This window comes from Bactrocera oleae, chromosome 4 (assembly GCF_042242935.1).
Source record: "Bactrocera oleae isolate idBacOlea1 chromosome 4, idBacOlea1, whole genome shotgun sequence".
In the NCBI taxonomy this organism is placed as follows: domain Eukaryota; kingdom Metazoa; phylum Arthropoda; class Insecta; order Diptera; family Tephritidae; genus Bactrocera; species Bactrocera oleae.
This window is the reverse complement of record NC_091538.1, coordinates 24179442-24201550: the sequence shown is the minus strand read 5'-3', so window position 1 is coordinate 24201550 and position 22109 is coordinate 24179442. Positions and strand designations below refer to the sequence as shown.

At 31.3% G+C, this 22109-nt stretch overlaps 2 long non-coding RNA genes across 2 annotated transcripts; both read right to left on the bottom strand.

Annotated features, from left to right (window-relative positions):
• Positions 1-1286: 1286 nt before the first annotated feature.
• LOC138856855 (uncharacterized) lies at positions 1287-4015 on the bottom strand. Its single transcript, XR_011395814.1, has 2 exons — positions 3506-4015; positions 1287-1763 (listed from the first exon to the last, which is right to left on the bottom strand). It is a non-coding gene; the product is annotated as an uncharacterized lncRNA (long non-coding RNA).
• Positions 4016-5377: 1362 nt separating this feature from the next.
• On the bottom strand, positions 5378-17249 carry LOC118680814 (uncharacterized). The gene is made up of 4 exons (XR_011395815.1): positions 17090-17249; positions 14690-17032; positions 13701-14632; positions 5378-8435 (listed from the first exon to the last, which is right to left on the bottom strand). It is a non-coding gene; the product is annotated as an uncharacterized lncRNA (long non-coding RNA).
• Positions 17250-22109: the final 4860 nt, after the last annotated feature.

Sequence of the window (22109 nt, the reverse complement as noted above, 5' to 3'; positions counted from 1 at the left end):
GACAAGAGCATGCTCGGGGGGATGTGCGGGTATCTGTTTTTATGAATGAAGCGAGGTTGCTTGTTAAAAGTACGCCTGCGTTCATGAATGAAAATGTTGTTGTGGTGTGATTTACTATAAATTTGGGATTCGGCTATTTGGCTGACATATTGACTTGTGACCATTGTTGTTTTTGTAGAACAATGTTTGTAGTTTTTGCGGGTGACATATTTACATGTGTACGGATATTCATATGTATATATGTTTGTTTGTGTATGCATTATTTGTTCGGCAATGTTATACATACATACATATGTATATTGACATATAAATAAATGCGCGCACATAAGTATATTATATTGATAAGTGATAAAATTATGATTTGAATTTCTGACTCCGTACAAGTCAACAAGGCATGTGCATATATACGGGCAGATGTGTGTACAAAAACTTCGAATATTTACATTTTTTCACAAACACAGTCAATCCAAAACCAAAGTTGCAGATTTTTTGTGCTTTGTAGTACATAAGCGATTGTGGTACTTAAGCGAGTGGTACCAAAAAAATAATTTCAATGTATGTAAAAAAAATTACCGTTTTCCTTAAAAAATTAAGAAAAAAAACGTAAGATGCAGTAAGACACAGGCAGATAAGAGGGATTGGAGGAGCGATACTTACCCGGGGTTTACTGTATACATAAATCAAAGAAATATTGAATATTTTTTTTAAAAAGTTTCTTGGATTGTAAATCGACAAATATACTATGTTGTCACTTTTATTCTAAAATAATTTAATACTCATGTTTGAGGGGTTGTCACTTTTCCCTTCTAGAGGGAATATCAGAAATTTGTTCAATTTATGATTTTTAGCTTTTGCCATCGTCGTGAAAAGACGCTTGTAGACAAGAGCATGCTCGGGGGGATGTGCGGGTATCTGTTTTTATGAATGAAGCGAGGTTGCTTGTTAAAAGTACGCCTGCGTTCATGAATGAAAATGTTGTTGTGACATATTGACTTGTGACCATTGTTGTTTTTGTAGAACAATGTTTGTAGTTTTTGCGGGTGACATATTTACATGTGTACGGATATTCATATGTATATATGTTTGTTTGTGTATGCATTATTTGTTCGGCAATGTTATACATACATACATATATATATTGACATATAAATAAATGCGCGCACATAAGTATATTATATTGATAAGTGATAAAATTATGATTTGAATTTCTGACTCCGTACATTCAAATCTGCACATGCACATACATACATATGACTATATAAGATTAATTTGATAAAAGATGTATGTATATGTTGTAATAAATTTAATCACTATTAATAACAATTATAATACAAAATATTTATTAAGAATGTATATAATGTAATAACTAAATAAAATTATTAAATGCCCAAATTGACTATAAATATTATTTTGAAAATTTCATTATTTCATTAGAATGTTATCAGTTTTGCATGTTTTCATAAAAATTTCGCATATTCATATCAGTAAATATGATTGCATATACGCGTATAAAAATATAAGCCAAAAGTGTAACATGCAGCTGTAAAATCAACGCAAGTCTCTGAGCATAATTTTTATTCAATGCTCAGCTCTGTGCACGCGCCACTGTTAAAAATTCTCCTTCCAAACCGACTGTGGTGAAACACGCTCATCGCATTTTGTTAGGTTTTGACAATTCCCACGCTGGTCCGTAGTTGGACCTTCTCTATATTTTACGTTCTCTGCTTTCTCCATGGCTTAACAGCTTGTTTGTGAACATGTATCTGTAATGCAACACATTCATGAAAACTATCAAAAATATTTCCGAAACAAAAGTTTACTGCGTATTTATTGTTTATAATAAATTTTAAACCGAACACTGGGTTGAAAAATATATAAGAATTTGTTTTGTGGTTTAGCAGAGCAAATCCATTTATATATGGTAATTCAATAATAATTGATTATTTCAGTTAAAGAATCTTACAATAGTATAATTAAATAAATAATAATTTATTATTTATCTTAATAATAATTTTTTTAAGGGAATTTAGGGGTTTTTGTTGGATGTTTAGGGAGAAAAATGTTTGAGATTTGGGAGCACTGCTTAATACAATATATTATCTTGTAGTTGTTTGAGATTTGGGAACACTGATTTATACAATGTATTGTATTATCTAAAGTAAATAAAGAAACATATTAATATCTTAAGGTGTATACAATTTCGCGGTATTTGTCATGGATAAAATGATCCGAAACTCTTTAATTCGAGAGAGCGAAAAAAGTCCACATTTTTTATAACATTTGACAATATAGGCGTGCTACTGATCTGTTTCGAATTTCCAGTTCCACAGGAGGCCTATATTCATCCGTATAACATAATATTACAATCTACTTTCATAACAAATATAAATAGAAAATATATACATATATATTGAATATAAAAGCAGGTACACTTCATGGATAGTAATAACATTAACAATATGAGCCGAAATAATCATCTTAAACCATTATATGTATCCCATAAATCAATTCATGAACAACATATTAATAATACAAACAATGTACTAATTAGTAAATAATATTTATATACTTATTAAATGTTGGTATTTTTTTAGATTTCTTATTTATCAAAACATAATATATATATTATTTAAAAAACTAATAAAAAGAATTATATTCTAAAAAATTTGTTCAATATACTGAAGCAGGGTATGAGAAATTTCGGAAGTTTAAACCAGAAAATTGTACATTAAAAATTTAAAGTTGTACTATAGATATAGATTCACGTATCTATATTGAAGTCTACGTCACTCAGTAGAATTTACTTTTGCAATGTTGAGTCTAGTACAGTGTTACCAAGATACGGATTTTCCCCCTATATGTGTTATATGTTTAGGGCCATTTTCAGGGACTTTCTATATTGTGAACAATAAAGTTTTAATTGAAAAATGTGAAATGTGTTAAAAATAGATATAAGAATTTGCTTTGGGCTTTGGCAGAGCAAGTCCAATTATATATGGTAATTCAATAATAATTGATTATTTCAGTTAAAGAATGTTAGTATAATTAAATATATAATTTTTTATTTATCTTAATAATATTTGTTTTTAAGGGGAATTAAGTGGGTTTTTGTTTGAGGTTTAGGGATAAAATTGTTTGAGATTTGGGAACACTGATTTATACAATGTTAATACAAGATAATCTTGTATTAGTTTGATGGAGCACTGATTTATACAATGTATTATCTAAAGTAAATAAAGAAACATATTAATAATTTAAGATGTATTCAATTTCGCGGTATTTGTCTTGGATCAAATGATCAGAAACTCTTTGGTTCGAGAGATTTTTTAATGTATTTCTTGGATATTTTTCGGTTTCCATTTAACAGAATAATATACATAATTTATATTAGTTTTAACAAACTAGATATCCTATATGCGGTCTTAATATATGCACATGTTTATTTTGATCACAAATGATTTTCAAAATTAACTTAAAAAATATTATAATATATCAAAACACTTACAAGTTTTTAATTACACAAACATGAACATTACTTATTTTTTATATACTCAATAAACAAATATCTTTTGATTATTTATTCGGAAGTCGAAGATAACATAACATTTGCTGACAATTCTAACCAAAATATGTATATACGTTGACAATTGGTAATGCTAAACAACACAATACTCTGCGACAAAATACCCGCTCTTTCTTTAAATCAAAACTATATAAAATCTCTTTACATAAAAATTAGAAACACACGTAAAAGTCACCAAAATATCTGATTTCACAAATAATCCACTGATGTCGCAATTCAAAGTCCACATTTTTTATAACATTTGACAGTGGTGCCACTAAGGAAAGAAATGAGTTTGGAGATTTGCATTTCTTTGGTATTTTTCGGTTTCCATTTTAACATAACAATATACATAATTTATATTAGTTTTAACAAACTAGATATCCTATATGCGGTCTAAATATATGTACATCTTTATTTTAATCACAAATGATTTTCAAAATTAACTTTATAAAATATTATGATATATCAAAACACTTACAAGTTTTAAATAACCCACACATGAACATTACTTATTTTCTATATACTCAATAAACAAATGTCTATTGATTATTTGTTCGAAAGTCGAAGATTACATAACATTTGCTGGGAATTCTAACCAAAATATGTACTTGTATATACGTTGACAATTGGTACTGCTAAGCAAAACAATACTCTTCGACAAAATACCCGATCTTTCTTAAAATCTCTTTAAATAAAGATTAGAAACACACGTAAAAGTCACTAAAAAATCTGATCCTACAACTAATCCACTGATGTCGCAATTCATTTATGAAGGATTCTTAATGGTAGTTCGTTTTTTTCTTGTCATCTGTTTAGTAATGAATTTTCAATCATTTTATCCATGGTTTAACAACTTGTATGTGAACATGTATCTGTAATGTAACACATTAATGAAAATTATCAAATATATTTCCGAAACGTAAATTTACTGCATATTTATTGTTTTTCCTCACCACCTCTAAGGATGCTATATAGGCGTGTTACTGGAGGCGTTACACAGTAGGCGGATGAATCGTATAACATAATATTACAATCTACTTTCATAACAAATATAAATAGAAAATATATACATATATATTGAATATAAAAGCAGGTACACTTCATGGATAGTAATAACATTAACAATATGAGACGAAATAATCATCTTAAACCATTATAAGTATACCATAGATCAATTCATGAACAACATATTAATAATACAAATAATGTACTAATAAGTAAATAATATTTATATACTTATTAAATGTAAATTTAATCTTAAGGAATTTTAAATTTCGAAAAATATTTGGATATGTAATAAAAACATTCTTAAAGTTATAAATATTAAAATATAACACGCTAACACATTGTAGCAGATTTAAGGCATTTGGATGTTTTAGTAGTAGAACATTAATATGCAACCCGCATCATGTGTGACTTTAGTAGAGAATATGAGTAAGCAACCCGTACCAAGTGTAGCTTTAGCTGTAGAAATTTTTAGGCTTCCCGTAAAAATTGGTAATTTTTGCGTGTACATTAGTAAAAATCTAATGATTGGTTATTTGAATATTTATACCAGTGAAGCCAACTATGGGGATTTTCCCTTAAATCAAAGTTTTTTTTTTAAGTATTGGGAAACTTTTGCGGGAGAATTTTTTTAGGGTATTTTTTTGGGGATTTCTTATTTATCTTATTTATCAAAACATAATATATATATTATTTAAAAAACTAATAAAAATAATTAAATTCTAAAAATTTTTTTCAATATACTGAAGCAGGGTATGAGAAATTTCGGAAGTTTAAACCAGAAAACTGTACAATAAAAATTTAAAGTTGTACTATAGATATAGATTCACGTATCTTTATTGAAGTCTACGTCACTCAGTAGAATTTACTTGTGTTACCAAGATACGGATTTTCCCCCAGCGCTGTCAAAGTCCACATTTTTTATAACATTTGACAGTGGTGCCACTAAGGAAAGAAATAAGTTTCGAGATTTGCATTTCTTTGGTATTTTTCGGTTTCCATTTTAACATAACAATATACATAATTTATATTGGTTTTAACAAACTAGATATCCTATATGCGGTCTAAATATATGTACATCTTTATTTTAATCACAAATGATTTTCAAAATTAACTTTATAAAATATTATGATATATCAAAACACTTACAAGTTTTAAATAACCCACACATGAACATTACTTATTTTCTATATACTCAATAAACAAATGTCTTTTGATTATTTGTTCGAAAGTCGAAGATTACATAACATTTGCTGGGAATTCTAACCAAAATATGTACTTGTATATGCGTTGACAATTGGTACTGCTAAGCAAAACAATACTCTTCGACAAAATACCCGATCTTTCTTAAAATCTCTTTAAATAAAGATTAGAAACACACGTAAAAGTCACTAAAAAATCTGATCCTACAAATAACCCACTGATTTCGCAATTCATTTCTGCGGGATTCTTAATGGTAATTCGTTGTTTGCTTGTCATCTGTTCAGTAATGAATTTTCAATGCTGCCAAGAAAACCACAAGCTCGTGAGCTTACTCCAGAGAACGTATATCATAGAGAAGGTTCACAGTGCGGCCATTAGCAAAATATTTCATGTTTCGCAGGGTAACTGAAAAAGATGAGCGTGCTTCACCCATTTGGAAGGGGTACTGAAAACGATGAGCGTGTTTCACCAAATGGCTACAATTAACATCAGGGGACTGAAAAATAGCAGAATTGAGCTATTTCAATGTTAATTGAGGAAAATAAAGCTAATTTCAATGTTAAGAAATTTACGCTTACAGTTTCGTATATTTACAATGCGGAAACGACTTTGCATATAATATGAAGATATTCTGCCTATACAGAGTGGCTAACGAATCGTGCTACAAAATTAAACCGCAATAAATTTCTTTTAGTCAATGCATTACATATATTTTTTTTATTGTATAGAAAATTTTATTTTATTTAAACAATTAATTATTCCTCCATACTCAACCACGCATATGCGACACCTAATTCGGGATTGCCTCAATTATCTATTTAATGGACTGCTTCTGTTCAGTCAGATTTCTGGGTTTGATTTTGTACACCTCTTGCTTGACATAACCCGATAAGAAAAGACCAAGCGGTTGCAAATATTCTTATACATAATATATGTATAATTATGTGTGCATGTAAACAAATATGAAAGTACCCATTATAATTATTTATTTTTCTACATGCAACATATGTATGTAAATATGTACACTCATTGTTTCATGGGAAATCTCCGTTGCCACAGCCAACCAATGGCCTAAGCTCATGTTTTTGTTTTCTTGTCAAAGAGTCACTGTGTCGAAGGACTTTGTTTCATGGGAAACCATACACACTTTTACAAACATATATCGCATATGGGCAAGTGCAAAATCAACCCCTAGTGATATACAACGTGGCATGCGTAAATGGAAACAAAGTCAACAAGGCATGTGCATATATACGGGCAGATGTGTGTACAAAAAATTCGAATATTTACATTTTTTCACAAACACAGTCAATCCCGGTTAAGTGCCAAAACCAAAGTTGCAGATTTTTTGTGCTTTGTAGTACATAAGCGATTGTGGTACTTAAGCGAGTGGTACCAAAAAAATAATTTCAATGTATGTAAAAAAAATTACCGTTTTCCTTAAAAAATTAAGAAAAAAAACGTAAGATGCAGTAAGATACAGGCAGATAAGAGGGATTGGAGGAGCGATACTTACCCGGGGTTTACTGTATACATAAATCAAAGGAATATTGAATATTTTTTTTAAAAAGTTTCTTGGATTGTAAATCGACAAATATACTATGTTGTCACTTTTATTCTAAAATAATTTAATACTCATGTTTGAGGGGTTGTCACTTTTCCCTTCTAGAGGGAATATCAGAAATTTGTTCAATTTATGATTTTTAGCTTTTGCCATCGTCGTGAAAAGACGCTTGTAGACAAGAGCATGCTCGGGGGGATGTGCGGGTATCTGTTTTTATGAATGAAGCGAGGTTGCTTGTTAAAAGTACGCCTGCGTTCATGAATGAAAATGTTGTTGTGGTGTGATTTACTATAAATTTGGGATTCGGCTATTTGGCTGACATATTGACTTGTGACCATTGTTGTTTTTGTAGAACAATGTTTGTAGTTTTTGCGGGTGACATATTTACATGTGTACGGATATTCATATGTATATATGTTTGTTTGTGTATGCATTATTTGTTCGGCAATGTTATACATACATACATATATATATTGACATATAAATAAATGCGCGCACATAAGTATATTATATTGATAAGTGATAAAATTATGTTTTGAATTTCTGAATCCGTACATTCAAATCTGCACATGCACATACATACATATGACTATATAAGATTAATTTGATAAAAGATGTATGTATATGTTGTAATAAATTTAATCACTATTAGTAACAATTATAATACAAAATATTTATTAAGAATGTATATAATGTAATAACTAAATAAAATTATTAAATGCCCAAATTGACTATAAATATTATTTTGAAAATTTCATTATTTCATTAGAATGTTATCAGTTTTGCATGTTTTCATAAAAATTTCGCATATTCATATCAATAAATATGATTGCATATACGCGTATAAAAATATAAGCCAAAAGTGTAACATGCAGCTGTAAAATCAACGCAAGTCTCTGAGCATAATTTTTATTCAATGCTCAGCTCTGTGCACGCGCCACTGTTAAAATTTCTCCTTCCAAACCGACTGTGGTGAAACACGCTCATCGCATTTTGTTAGGTTTTGACAATTCCCACGCTGGTCCGTAGTTGGACCTTCTCTATATTTTACGTTCTCTGCTTTCTCCATGGTTTAACAGCTTGTTTGTGAACATGTATCTGTAATGCAACACATTCATGAAAACTATCAAAAATATTTCCGAAACAAAAGTTTACTGCGTATTTATTGTTTATAATAAATTTTAAACCGAACACTGGGTTGAAAAATATATAAGAATTTGTTTTGTGGTTTAGCAGAGCAAATCCATTTATATATGGTAATTCAATAATAATTGATTATTTCAGTTAAAGAATCTTACAATAGTATAATTAAATAAATAATAATTCATTATTTATCTTAATAATAATTTTTTTAAGGGAATTTAGGGGTTTTTGTTGGATGTTTAGGGAGAAAAATGTTTGAGATTTGGGAGCAGTGCCCAATACAATATATTATCTTGTAGTTGTTTGAGATTTGGGAACACTGATTTATACAATGTATTGTATTATCTAAATTAAATAAAGAAACATATTAATATTTTAAGGTGTATACAATTTCGCGGTATTTGTCATGGATAAAATGATCCGAAACTCTTTAATTCGAGAGAGCGGAAAAAGTCCAAATTTTTTATAACATTTGACAATATAGGCGTGCGTAATCACGCTCAGTAACGAGTCTGAGGTAGGGCTGATCTCACAATGGAGGGTATCATCGGAACCCTCCATGTCGGATCACCGTATCATAAGATTCGTGCTGGGGATGGGGGTCAAGCACCTCCCTCCCAAACGTATCCCTGGGAACACGGACTGGGCCGTTTTCAGGGAATTACTCGCAACTAGAATTAGCAGTAGGGAGCAGCTGGATAGAAGCGCAACGGCTTCTGGATTGGAGAGCAGACTGTCTGCCCTAAACCAATCCATTATAGAAGCTTATCATAGCAGCTGCCCCCTAAAGACAACCGCCAAGGGCGGTAAATGCTCCTGGTGGTCTAGTAAACTCTCAGTACTAAGAAAAACGGTGCGCAAGCTATTCAATAAGGCTAAGCGCACCGGAAACTGGGAGGATTACAGATGCAGCCTAACTGCTTATAATAAGGAGATTAGGACCGCGAAACGGAAGAGCTTTAGGAAGTTCTGTGAGAGCGTCTCCTCAACCCCAGAGGCAGCTAGACTGCATAAGGCTCTGGCTAGAGGAAAGACGGACACAGCACTAGCGATTAAACGATCTGATGGGACCTATACGTCCAGCGCAGAAAAAAGAGCTACTGCTCTTCTACTAGCGCATTTCCCGGAGACGATTCAAGAAGACCAGATTCGACCTATGGTCGAACGAAGGCCGTCACGCTTGGACTGGACAGTCGCAAAACAGCTCTTCACTGCAGACTCCATCAAGTGGGCGCTGGCCTCCTTTGAAAAATATAAGTCACCGGGTGCGGACGGTATCCTTCCAGCTTTTCTGCAACAGGGGGAGCAGGTGCTACTGCCCCACCTTGTTCGGCTGATGAGGGATAGCCTAGCGCTGGCGTATATCCCAGAACCATGGCGCACCGCAAAGGTGATCTTCATACCCAAAGTAGGGAGGAAAGACTACTCATTGGCGAAATCGTTCAGGCCAATCAGTCTTACTTCCTTCCTACTCAAAAGTATGGAAAAGATCATAGACCACGAAGTACGATCGAAGGTGCTGAAGGCTTCACCGCTTCATGAGAAGCAACATGCTTACAGAGCAGGCAGGTCAACAAACACTGCTCTGTACCAGCTAACCTCAGAGATCCAGAATTCGTTAGATAGGGGCGAGGTGGTGTTATGCGCCTTCCTCGACATAGAAGGTGCCTTTGACAACACGTCTCACGAGAGCGTGTCAAGAGCACTGGAGAAAAGGAGCGTGGCAGCACCAGTGCGCAGATGGATTACAGCCGTACTGCGCACTAGGGTGGCGGAAACCGCAGTAGGAGAAACTAAAATTCGTCTGGGAACAACAAGAGGCTGCCCACAGGGTGGAGTGCTATCCCCCCTACTTTGGAGCCTAGTTGTGGACGATCTCCTTGAGCGGCTGACTAGCAATGGAATCCGCTGTCAGGGATATGCGGATGACATTGTTATCTTAGCTAGAGGAAAATTTGAAGACACACTCTGCGATATCGTTCAGAGGGGATTGGGACTGGCAAAGGGATGGTGTAGTGGGGTTGGCTTAAGCATCAACCCCGCTAAAACTACAATCATTCCCTTCACCAGACGGAGATCACTGCCGGGCCTCAGGAGTATATCCCTGGACGGCAGAGTGGTTGAGATGGCCAGCACGGTCAAGTACCTGGGCCTCACACTGGATTCCACACTACGATGGAATCAGCATGTGAACCAGACCTTAACCAAAGCTACTAAGGCACTCATGGTGTGCAACCGACTTGCTGGAAAATCCTGGGGGTGCTCCCCAAGGACTATCAGGTGGATGTACACCATGATCGTGAGACCGATTATCACGTATGGAGCGGTATCGTGGGGTTCGAGAGCATCGCAGACTTCGGTAGGACTTAAACTGTCGAAGCTGCAAAGACTTGCCTGCATCTGCGCGTCGGGAGCAATGCGAACGTGTCCGACCGCAGCACTGGAAGTCATGCTAGAACTTTCACCGCTACACCTGGTAATCAAACAGACTGCCAAACGAACTCTGCTCCAAATGACAGCAGAGGGAGCTGGCAAAGGGAAGGTAATCTCATCCCAACAGATGAAAGAGCTAAGTGAGGAAATACCACTAGCCCTTCTCCCAAGGGATAGCATTACCAAAGTAGTAAACTTCAGCAGAAAGTTTCAAGTAACCCTTGGCAGCAAATCTGAGTGGAATGACTCTTCACTGGACCGGCTGCTAAGGGGTAGCACCATCAAGTGGTACACCGACGGGTCGAAAACGGAGGAGGGGATTGGTGCAGGGGTCGCTGGGCCAAGCACCAAACTCTCCATTCCCATGGGAAGTTTCCCAAGCATTTTCCAAGCTGAGGTCTATGCTATAAGTCGGTGTGTAGGGATAAACCTCCAACGCAACTATCGCAATAAGAGTATCGCTATACTCAGCGATAGTCAGGCGGCACTAAGAGCGATCTCAGCCTATGAGGTCAGATCTCTCCTAGTGATGGAGTGTATAGAACGGCTGAACAGCCTATCTAAGCAAAACCGAGTACACCTTATTTGGGTGCCTAGCCATAGGGGTATAGCTGGGAACGAACTAGCTGACGAATTAGCCCGCTCTGCAGCCTCTACAAAAATGGTAGGGCCGGAACCATACATAGCGGTTGGTCCTCATACCATCAAAGAGCTCCTCCGAAGGGAGGAAAGAGCAAGCAGGGAGATACATTGGCAACAACTTCAGGGCATGCACCATGACAGACTGCTATTGGGGGGTTACGACCTCAAGCGGTTTAAAGCCATAATTAATCTCCCCAGAAACAAATTCCGGCTACTGGCAGCGTTCTACACCGGCCATTGCAGGCTCAAGAAGCACCTCTTTAACATGGGCATAGCCTCTTCTGCAAACTGCCGGTTCTGCGACATAGAGCCGGAAACCCCTGAGCATCTGCTGATGAACTGCACAGCAGTCTGCAGACGCAGAATCAAGGCCCTGGGATCCATGTTTCCACACAAGGATCGTATCGCCTCACTAGCACCCAGCAGAATTTTGGAATTTATCAACATGGTGGGCCTAGATGATACGATATGACTTAGGGGAGGGCACAATAGACCATAGGTCGCGGTGCATACCTCGAAACTAATCTAATCTAAATATAGGCGTCCTACTGATCTGTTTTGAATTTCCAGTTCCACAGGAGGCCTATATTCATCCGTATAACATAATATTACAATCTACTTTCATAACAAATATAAATAGAAAATATATACATATATATTGAATATAAAAGCAGGTACACTTCATGGATAGTAATAACATTAACAATATGAGCCGAAATAATCATCTTAAACCATTATATGTATCCCATAAATCAATTCATGAACAACATATTAATAATACAAACAATGTACTAATTAGTAAATAATATTTATATACTTATTAAATGTAAATTTAATCTAAGGAAATTTTAAATTTCGAAAAATATTTGGATATGTAATAAAAACATTCTTAAAGTTATAAATATTAGAACATAACACGCCAACACATTGTAGCAGATTTAAGGCATTTGGATGTTTTAGTAGTAGAACATTAATATGCAACCCGCATCATGTGTGACTTTAGTAGAGAATATGAGTAAGCAACCCGTACCAAGTGTAGCTTTAGCTGTAGAAATTTTAAGGCATCCCGTAAAAATAGGTAAATTTTGCGTGTACATTAGTAAAAATTTTATTATTGGTTCTTTGAATATTTATACCAGTGAAGCCAACTATGGGGATTTTCCCTTAAATCTTAGGTTTTTTTTTAAGTCTTGGGAAACTTTTGGGGGAGAATTTGTTTAGGGTATTTTTTTAGATTTCTTATTTATCAAAACATAATATATATATTATTTAAAAAACTAATAAAAAGAATTATATTCTAAAAAATTTGTTCAATATACTGAAGCAGGGTATGAGAAATTTCGGAAATTTAAACCAGAAAATTGTACAATAAAAATTTAAAGTTGTACTATAGATATAGATTCACGTATCTATATTGAAGTCTACGTCACTCAGTAGAATTTACTTTTGCAATGTTGAGTCTAGTACAGTGTTACCAAGATACGGATTTTCCCCCTATATGTGTTATATGTTTAGGGCCATTTTCAGGGACTTTCTATATTGTGAACAATAAAGTTTTAATTGAAAAATGTGAAATGTGTTAAAAATAGATATAAGAATTTGCTTTGGACTCTGTCAGAGCAAGTCCAATTATATATGGTAATTCAATAATAATTGATTATTTCAGTTAAAGAATGTTAGTATAATTAAATATATAATTTTTTATTTATCTTAATAATATTTGTTTTTAAGGGGAATTAAGTGGGTTTTTGTTTGAGGTTTAGGGATAAAATTGTTTGAGATTTGGGAACACTGATTTATACAATGTTAATACAAGATAATCTTGTATTAGTTTGATGGAGCACTGATTTATACAATGTATTATCTAAAGTAAATAAAGAAACATATTAATAATTTAAGATGTATTCAATTTCGCGGTATTTGTCTTGGATCAAATGATCAGAAACTCTTTGGTTCGAGAGATTTTTTAATGTATTTCTTGGATATTTTTCGGTTTCCATTTAACAGAATAATATACATAATTTATATTAGTTTTAACAAACTAGATATCCTATATGCGGTCTTAATATATGCACATGTTTATTTTGATCACAAATGATTTTCAAAATTAACTTAAAAAATATTATAATATATCAAAACACTTACAAGTTTTTAATTACACAAACATGAACATTACTTATTTTTTATATACTCAATAAACAAATATCTTTTGATTATTTATTCGGAAGTCGAAGATAACATAACATTTGCTGACAATTCTAACCAAAATATGTATATACGTTGACAATTGGTAATGCTAAACAACACAATACTCTGCGACAAAATACCCGCTCTTTCTTTAAATCAAAACTATATAAAATCTCTTTACATAAAAATTAGAAACACACGTAAAAGTCACCAAAATATCTGATTTCACAAATAATCCACTGATGTCGCAATTCAAAGTCCACATTTTTTATAACATTTGACAGTGGTGCCACTAAGGAAAGAAATGAGTTTGGAGATTTGCATTACTTTGGTATTTTTCCGTTTCCATTTTAACATAACAATATACATAATTTATATTAGTTTTAACAAACTAGATATCCTATATGCGGTCTAAATATATGTACATCTTTATTTTAATCACAAATGATTTTCAAAATTAACTTTATAAAATATTATGATATATCAAAACACTTACAAGTTTTAAATAACCCACACATGAACATTACTTATTTTCTATATACTCAATAAACAAATGTCTATTGATTATTTGTTCGAAAGTCGAAGATTACATAACATTTGCTGGAAATTCTAACCAAAATATGTACTTGTATATACGTTGACAATTGGTACTGCTAAGCAAAACAATACTCTTCGACAAAATACCCGATCTTTCTTAAAATCTCTTTAAATAAAGATTAGAAACACACGTAAAAGTCACTAAAAAATCTGATCCTACAAATAATACACTGATGTCGCAATTCATTTATGAGGGATTCTTAATGGTAGTTCGTTTTTTTCTTGACATCTGTTTAGTAATGAATTTTCAATCATTTTATCCATGGTTTAACAACTTGTATGTGAACATGTATCTGTAATGTAACACATTAATGAAAATTATCAAATATATTTCCGAAACGTAAATTTACTGCATATTTATTGTTTTTCCTCACCACCTCTAAGGATGCAATATAGGCGTGTTACTGGAGGCGTTACACAGTAGGCGGATGAATCGTATAACATAATATTACAATCTACTTTCATAACAAATATAAATAGAAAATATATACATATATATTGAATATAAAAGCAGGTACACTTCATGGATAGTAATAACATTAACAATATGAGACGAAATAATCATCTTAAACCATTATAAGTATACCATAGATCAATTCATGAACAACATATTAATAATACAAACAATGTACTAATAAGTAAATAATATTTATATACTTATTAAATGTAAATTTAATCTTAAGGAATTTTAAATTTCGAAAAATATTTGGATATGTAATAAAAACATTCTTAAAGTTATAAATATTAAAATATAACACGCCAACACATTGTAGCAGATTTAAGGCATTTGGATGTTTTAGTAGTAGAACATTAATATGCAACCCGCATCATGTGTGACTTTAGTAGAGAATATGAGTAAGCAACCCGTACCAAGTGTAGCTTTAGCTGTAGAAATTTTTAGGCTTCCCGTAAAAATTGGTAATTTTTGCGTGTCCATTAGTAAAAATCTAATGATTGGTTTTTTGAATATTTATACCAGTGAAGCCAACTATGGGGATTTTCCCTTAAATCTAAGTTTTTTTTTTAAGTATTGGGAAACTTTTGGAGGAGAATTTGTTTAGGGTATTTTTTTGGGGATTTCTTATTTATCTTATTTATCAAAACATAATATATATATTATTTAAAAAACTAATAAAAAGAATTATATTCTAAAAAATTTGTTCAATATACTGAAGCAGGGTATGAGAAATTTCGGAAGTTTAAACCAGAAAAGTGTACAATAATAATTTAAAGTTGTACTATAGATATAGATTCACGTATCTATATTGAAGTCTACGTCACTCAGTAGAATTTACTTTTGCAATGTTGAGTCTAATACAGTGTTACCAAGATACGGATTTTCCCCCTATATGTGTTATATGTTGAGGGCCATTTTCAGGGGCTTTCTATACTGTGAATAATAAAGTTTTATTTGAAAAATGTGAAATGTGTTAAAAAAAGATATAAGAATTTGCTTTGGGCTTTGGCAGAGCAAGTCCAATTATATACGGTAATTCAATAATAATTGATTATTTCAGTTAAAGAATGTTAGTATAATTAAATATATAATTTTTTAATTAGCTTAATAATAATTGTTTTTTTAGGGGAATTAAGTGGGTTTTTGTTTGAGGTTTAGGGATAAAAATGTTTGAGATTTGGGAACACTGAGAGCGCTGGGTTCGAGAGAGCGCTGTCAAAGTCCAAATATTTTATAACATTTGACAGTGGTGCCACTAAGGAAAGAAATAAGTTTGGAGATTTGCATTTCTTTGGTATTTTTCGGTTTCCATTTTAACATAACAATATACATAATTTATATTAGTTTTAACAAACTAGATATCCTATATGCGGTCTAAATATATGTACATGTTTATTTTAATCACAAATGATTTTCAAAATTAACCTAAAAAATATTATAATATATCAAAACACTTACAAGTTTTTAATTACACAAACATGAACATATAAAATCTCTTTACATAAAAATTAGAAACACACGTAAAAGTCACCAAAATATCTGATTTCACAAATAATCCACTAATGTCACAATTCAAAGTCCACATTTTTTATAACATTTGACAGTGGTGCCACTAAGGAAAGAAATGAGTTTGGAGATTTGCATTTCTTTGGTATTTTTCGGTTTCCATTTTAACATAACAATATACATAATTTATATTAGTTTTAACAAACTAGATATCCTATATGCGGTCTAAATATATGTACATCTTTATTTTAATCACAAATGATTTTCAAAATTAACTTTATAAAATATTATGATATATCAAAACACTTACAAGTTTTAAATAACCCACACATGAACATTACTTATTTTCTATATACTCAATAAACAAATGTCTATTGATTATTTGTTCGAAAGTCGAAGATTACATAACATTTGCTGGGAATTCTAACCAAAATATGTACTTGTATATGCGTTGACAATTGGTACTGCTAAGCAAAACAATACTCTTCGACAAAATACCCGATCTTTCTTAAAATCTCTTTAAATAAAGATTAGAAACACACGTAAAAGTCACTAAAAAATCTGATCCTACAAATAACCCACTGATTTCGCAATTCATTTCTGCGGGATTCTTAATGGTAATTCGTTGTTTGCTTGTCATCTGTTCAGTAATGAATTTTCAATGCTGCCAAGAAAACCACAAGCTCATGAGCTTTCTCCATGGTTTAACAGCTTGTTTGTGAACATGTATCTGTAATGCAACACATTCATGAAAACTATCAAAAATATTTCCCAAACAAAAGTTTACTGCGTATTTATTGTTTCTCCTCGCCACCTCTGAGGATGCAATATAGGCGTGCTACCGATCTGTTTTGGGTTTCCAATTTCGCGGGAGGTCTATATTCATCCGTATAACATAATACTACAATCTACTTTTCATAGCAAATATATATAGAAACAATACATATATATATATATATTCAGGTATACTTCATGGATAGTAATAACATTACGAATATAAGTCGAAATAAGCATCTTAAACAATAATATACCATAAAACAATTCATGAACAACATATTAATAATCCAAAGCATGCATAATATTTACAAAATATTCTAAATCACTCACAGCCATATACTTATTAAATGTAAATTTAATCTTAAGGAATTTTAATAATCTAAAAATATTTGGATATGTAATAAAAACATTGTAGCAGATTTAAGTCATTTGGGCTTTTAGTAGTAGAACATTAATATGGTACCCGTATCCATTGTGACTATAGTAGAGAATATGAGTAAGCAACCCGTACCAAGTGTGACTTTAGCAGTACAAATTTTGAGGCAAAACGTACAAAGTGGGACATTTTTGCGAGTACATTAGCGAATATCTTGGGATTGGTTACGATTATTTTTATATCAGTGATGCCAACTCTGGGGATTTTCCTCTTAATTTTGGGTTTTTTTACAAGTAGTGGGAAACTTTTGGGGTATGAATATATTTAGGGTATTTTTATATTTAATTTTTATTATTTAAAAAACTAATGAAAATAATTAAATTCTTAAAAATTTGTTGAATATACTGAAGCAATGTATGAGAAGTTTAAGAAGTTTAAACCAGAAAAGTGTATAATAAAAATTTAAATTTGTACTATAGATATAGATTCACGTACCTATATTGAAGTCTATTTCACTCAGAGGAATTTACTTTTGAAATTTTGAGTCTAGTACAGTGTTACCAAGATACGGATTTTCCCCCTAAATTTAAGCGTTTACAGAATCGAATGGGTTTTTTTTAGTGGTCTTATAAGTTTAGGTTCATTTCCAGTGGCTTTCTTTGTTGTGAATAATAAATTTTTAACCGAACACTGTGAAATGGGTTGAAAAATATATAAGAATTTGTTTTGTGGTTTAGCAGAGCAAATCCAATTATATATGGTAATTCAATAATAATTGATTATTTCAGTTAAAGAATGTTACAATAGTATAATTAAATAAATAATGATTTATTATATATCTTAATAATAATTTTTTGAAGCGAATTTAGGGGTTTTTGTTGGATGTTTGGGGAGAAAAATGTTTGAGATTTGGGAGCACTGCTTAATACAATATATTATCTTGTAGTTGTTTGAGATTTGGGAACACTGATTTATACAATGTATTGTATTATCTAAAATAAATAAAGAAACATATTAATATCTTAAGGTGTATACAATTTCGCGGTATTTGTCATGGATAAAATGATCCGAAACTTTTTAATTCGAGAGAGCGGAAAAAGTCCACATTTTTATAACATTTGACAGTGGTGCCACTAAGCAAAGAAATAAGTTTTGAGATTTTTTAATGTATTTCTTGGATATTTTTCGGTTTCCATTTAACAGAATAATATACATAATTTATATTAGTTTTAACAAACTAGATATCCTATATGCGGTCTTAATATATGCACATGTTTATTTTGATCACAAATGATTTTCAAAATTAACTTAAAAAAAATTATAATATATCAAAATACTTACAAGTTTTCAATTACACAAACATGAACATTACTTATTTTTTATATACTCAATAAACAAATATCTTTTGATTATTTATTCGGAAGTCGAAGATTACATAACATTTGCTGACAATTCTAACCAAAATATGTATATACGTTGACAATTGGTAATGCTAAACAAAACAATACTCTGCGACAAAATACCCGCTCTTTCTTAAAATCAAAACTATATAAAATCTCTTTACATAAAAATTAGAAACACACGTAAAAGTCACCAAAATATCAGATTTCACAAATAATCCACTGATGTCGCAATTCATTTATGAGGGATTCTTAATGGTAGTTCGTTTTTTGCTTGTCATCTGTTTAGTAATGAATTTTCAATCATTTTATTCATGGTTTAACAACTTGTATCGGTAATGTAACACATTAATGAATATTATCAAATATATTTCCGAAACGTAAATTTACTGCATATTAATTGTTTTTCCTCATCACCTCTAAGGATGCAATATAGGCGTGTTACTGATCTGTTTTGAATTTCCAGTTCCACAGAAGGGCCTATATTCATCCGTATAACATAATATTACAATCTACTTTCATAACAAATATAAATAGAAAATATATACATATATATTGAATATAAAAGCAGGTACACTTCATGGATAGTAATAACAATAACAATATGAGACGAAATAATCATCTTAAACCATTATAAGTATACCATAGATCAATTCATGAACAACATATTAATAATACAAACAATGTACTAATAAGTAAATAATATTTATATACTTATTAAATGTAAATTTAATCTTAAGGAATTTTAAATTTCGAAAAATATTTGGATATGTAATAAAAACATTCTTAAAGTTATAAATATTAAAATATAACACGCCAACACATTGTAGCAGATTTAAGGCATTTGGATGTTTTAGTAGTAGAACATTAATATGCAACCCGCATCATGTGTGACTTTAGTAGAGAATATGAGTAAGCAACCCGTACCAAGTGTAGCTTTAGCTGTAGAAATTTTTAGGCTTCCCGTAAAAATTGGTAATTTTTGCGTGTCCATTAGTAAAAATCTAATGATTGGTTTTTTGAATATTTATACCAGTGAAGCCAACTATGGGGATTTTCCCTTAAATCTAAGTTTTTTTTTTAAGTATTGGGAAACTTTTGGAGGAGAATTTGTTTAGGGTATTTTTTTGGGGATTTCTTATTTATCTTATTTATCAAAACATAATATATATATTATTTAAAAAACTAATAAAAAGAATTATATTCTAAAAAATTTGTTCAATATACTGAAGCAGGGTATGAGAAATTTCGGAAGTTTAAACCAGAAAATTGTACAATAAAAATTTAAAGTTGTACTATAGATATAGATTCACGTATCTATATTGAAGTCTATGTCACTCAGTGGAATTTACTTTTGAAATGTTGAGTCTAATACAGTGTTACCAAGATACGGATTTTCCCCCTATATGTGTTATATGTTGAGGGCCATTTTCAGGGGCTTTCTTTATTGTGAATAATAAATTTTTAACCGAACACTGTGAAATGGGTTGAAAAATATATAAGAATTTGTTTTGTGGTTTAGCAGAGCAAATCCAATTATATATGGTAATTCAATAATAATTGATTATTTCAGTTAAAGAATGTTACAATAGTATAATTAAATAAATAATAATTTATTATTTATCTTAATAATAATTTTTTTAAGGGAATTTAGGGGTTTTTGTTGGATGTTTAGGGAGAAAAATGTTTGAGATTTGGGAGCACTGCTTAATACAATATATTATCTTGTAGTTGTTTGAGATTTGGGAACACTGATTCATACAATGTATTGTATTATCTAAAGTAAATAAAGAAACATATTAATATCTTAAGGTGTATACAATTTCGCGGTATTTGTCATGGATAAAATGATCCGAAACGCTTTAATTCGAGAGAGCGGAAAAAGTCCACATTTTTTATAACATTTGACAGTGGTCCCACTAAGCAAAAAATTAATAAGTTTTGAGATTTTTTAATGTATTTCTTGGATATTTTTCGGTTTCCATTTAACAGAATAATATACATAATTTATATTAGTTTTAACAAACTAGATATCCTATATGCGGTTTTAATGTATGCACATGTTTATTTTGATCACAAATGATTTTCAACATTAACGTTATAAAGTATTATGATATATCAAAACACTTACAAGTTTTAAATAACCCACACATGAACATTACTTATTTTCTATATACTCAATAAACAAGTGTCTTTTGATTATTTGTTCGAAAGTCGAAGATTACATAACATTTGCTGGGAATTCTAACCAAAATATGTACTTGTATATACGTTGACAATTGGTACTGCTAAGCAAAATAATACTCTGCGACAAAATACCCGATCTTTCTTAAAATCTCTTTAAATAAAGATTAGAAACACACGTAAAAGTCACTAAAAAATCTGATCCTACAAATAACCCACTGATTTCGCAACTCATTTCTGCGGGATTCTTAATGGTAGTTCGTTTTTTGCTTGTCATCTGTTTAGTAATGAATTTTCAATCATTTTATCCATGGTTTAACAACTTGTATGTGAACATGTATCTGTAATGTAACACATTAATGAAAATTATCAAATATATTTCCGAAACGTAAATTTACTGCATATTAATTGTTTTTCCTCACCACCTCTAAGGATGCAATATAGGCGTGTTACTGATCTGTTTTGAATTTCCAGTTCCACAGGAGGCCTATATTCATCCGTATAACATAAAATTACAATCTACTTTCATAACAAATATAAATAGAAAATATATACATATATATTGAATATAAAAGCAGGTACACTTCATGGATAGTAATAACAATAACAATATGAGACGAAATAATCATCTTAAACCATTATATGTATACCATAAATCAATTCATGAACAACATATTAATAATACAAGCAATGTTCTAATTAGTAAATAATATTTATATACTTATTACATATAAATTTAATCTTAAGGAATTTTAAATTTCGAAAAATATTTGGATATGTAATAAAAACATTCTTAAAGTTATAAATATTAAAACATAACACGCCAACACATTGTAGCAGATTTAAGGCATTTGGACGTTTCAGTAGTAGAACATAAATATGCAACCCGCATCATGTGTGACTTTAGTAGAGAATATGAGTAAGCAACCCGTACCAAGTGTAGCTTTAGCTGTAGAAATTTTTAGGCATCCCGTAAAAATTGGTCATTTTTGCGTGTACATTAGTAAAAATCTTATGATTGGTTATTTGAATATTTATGCCAGTGAAGCCAACTATGGGGATTTTCCCTT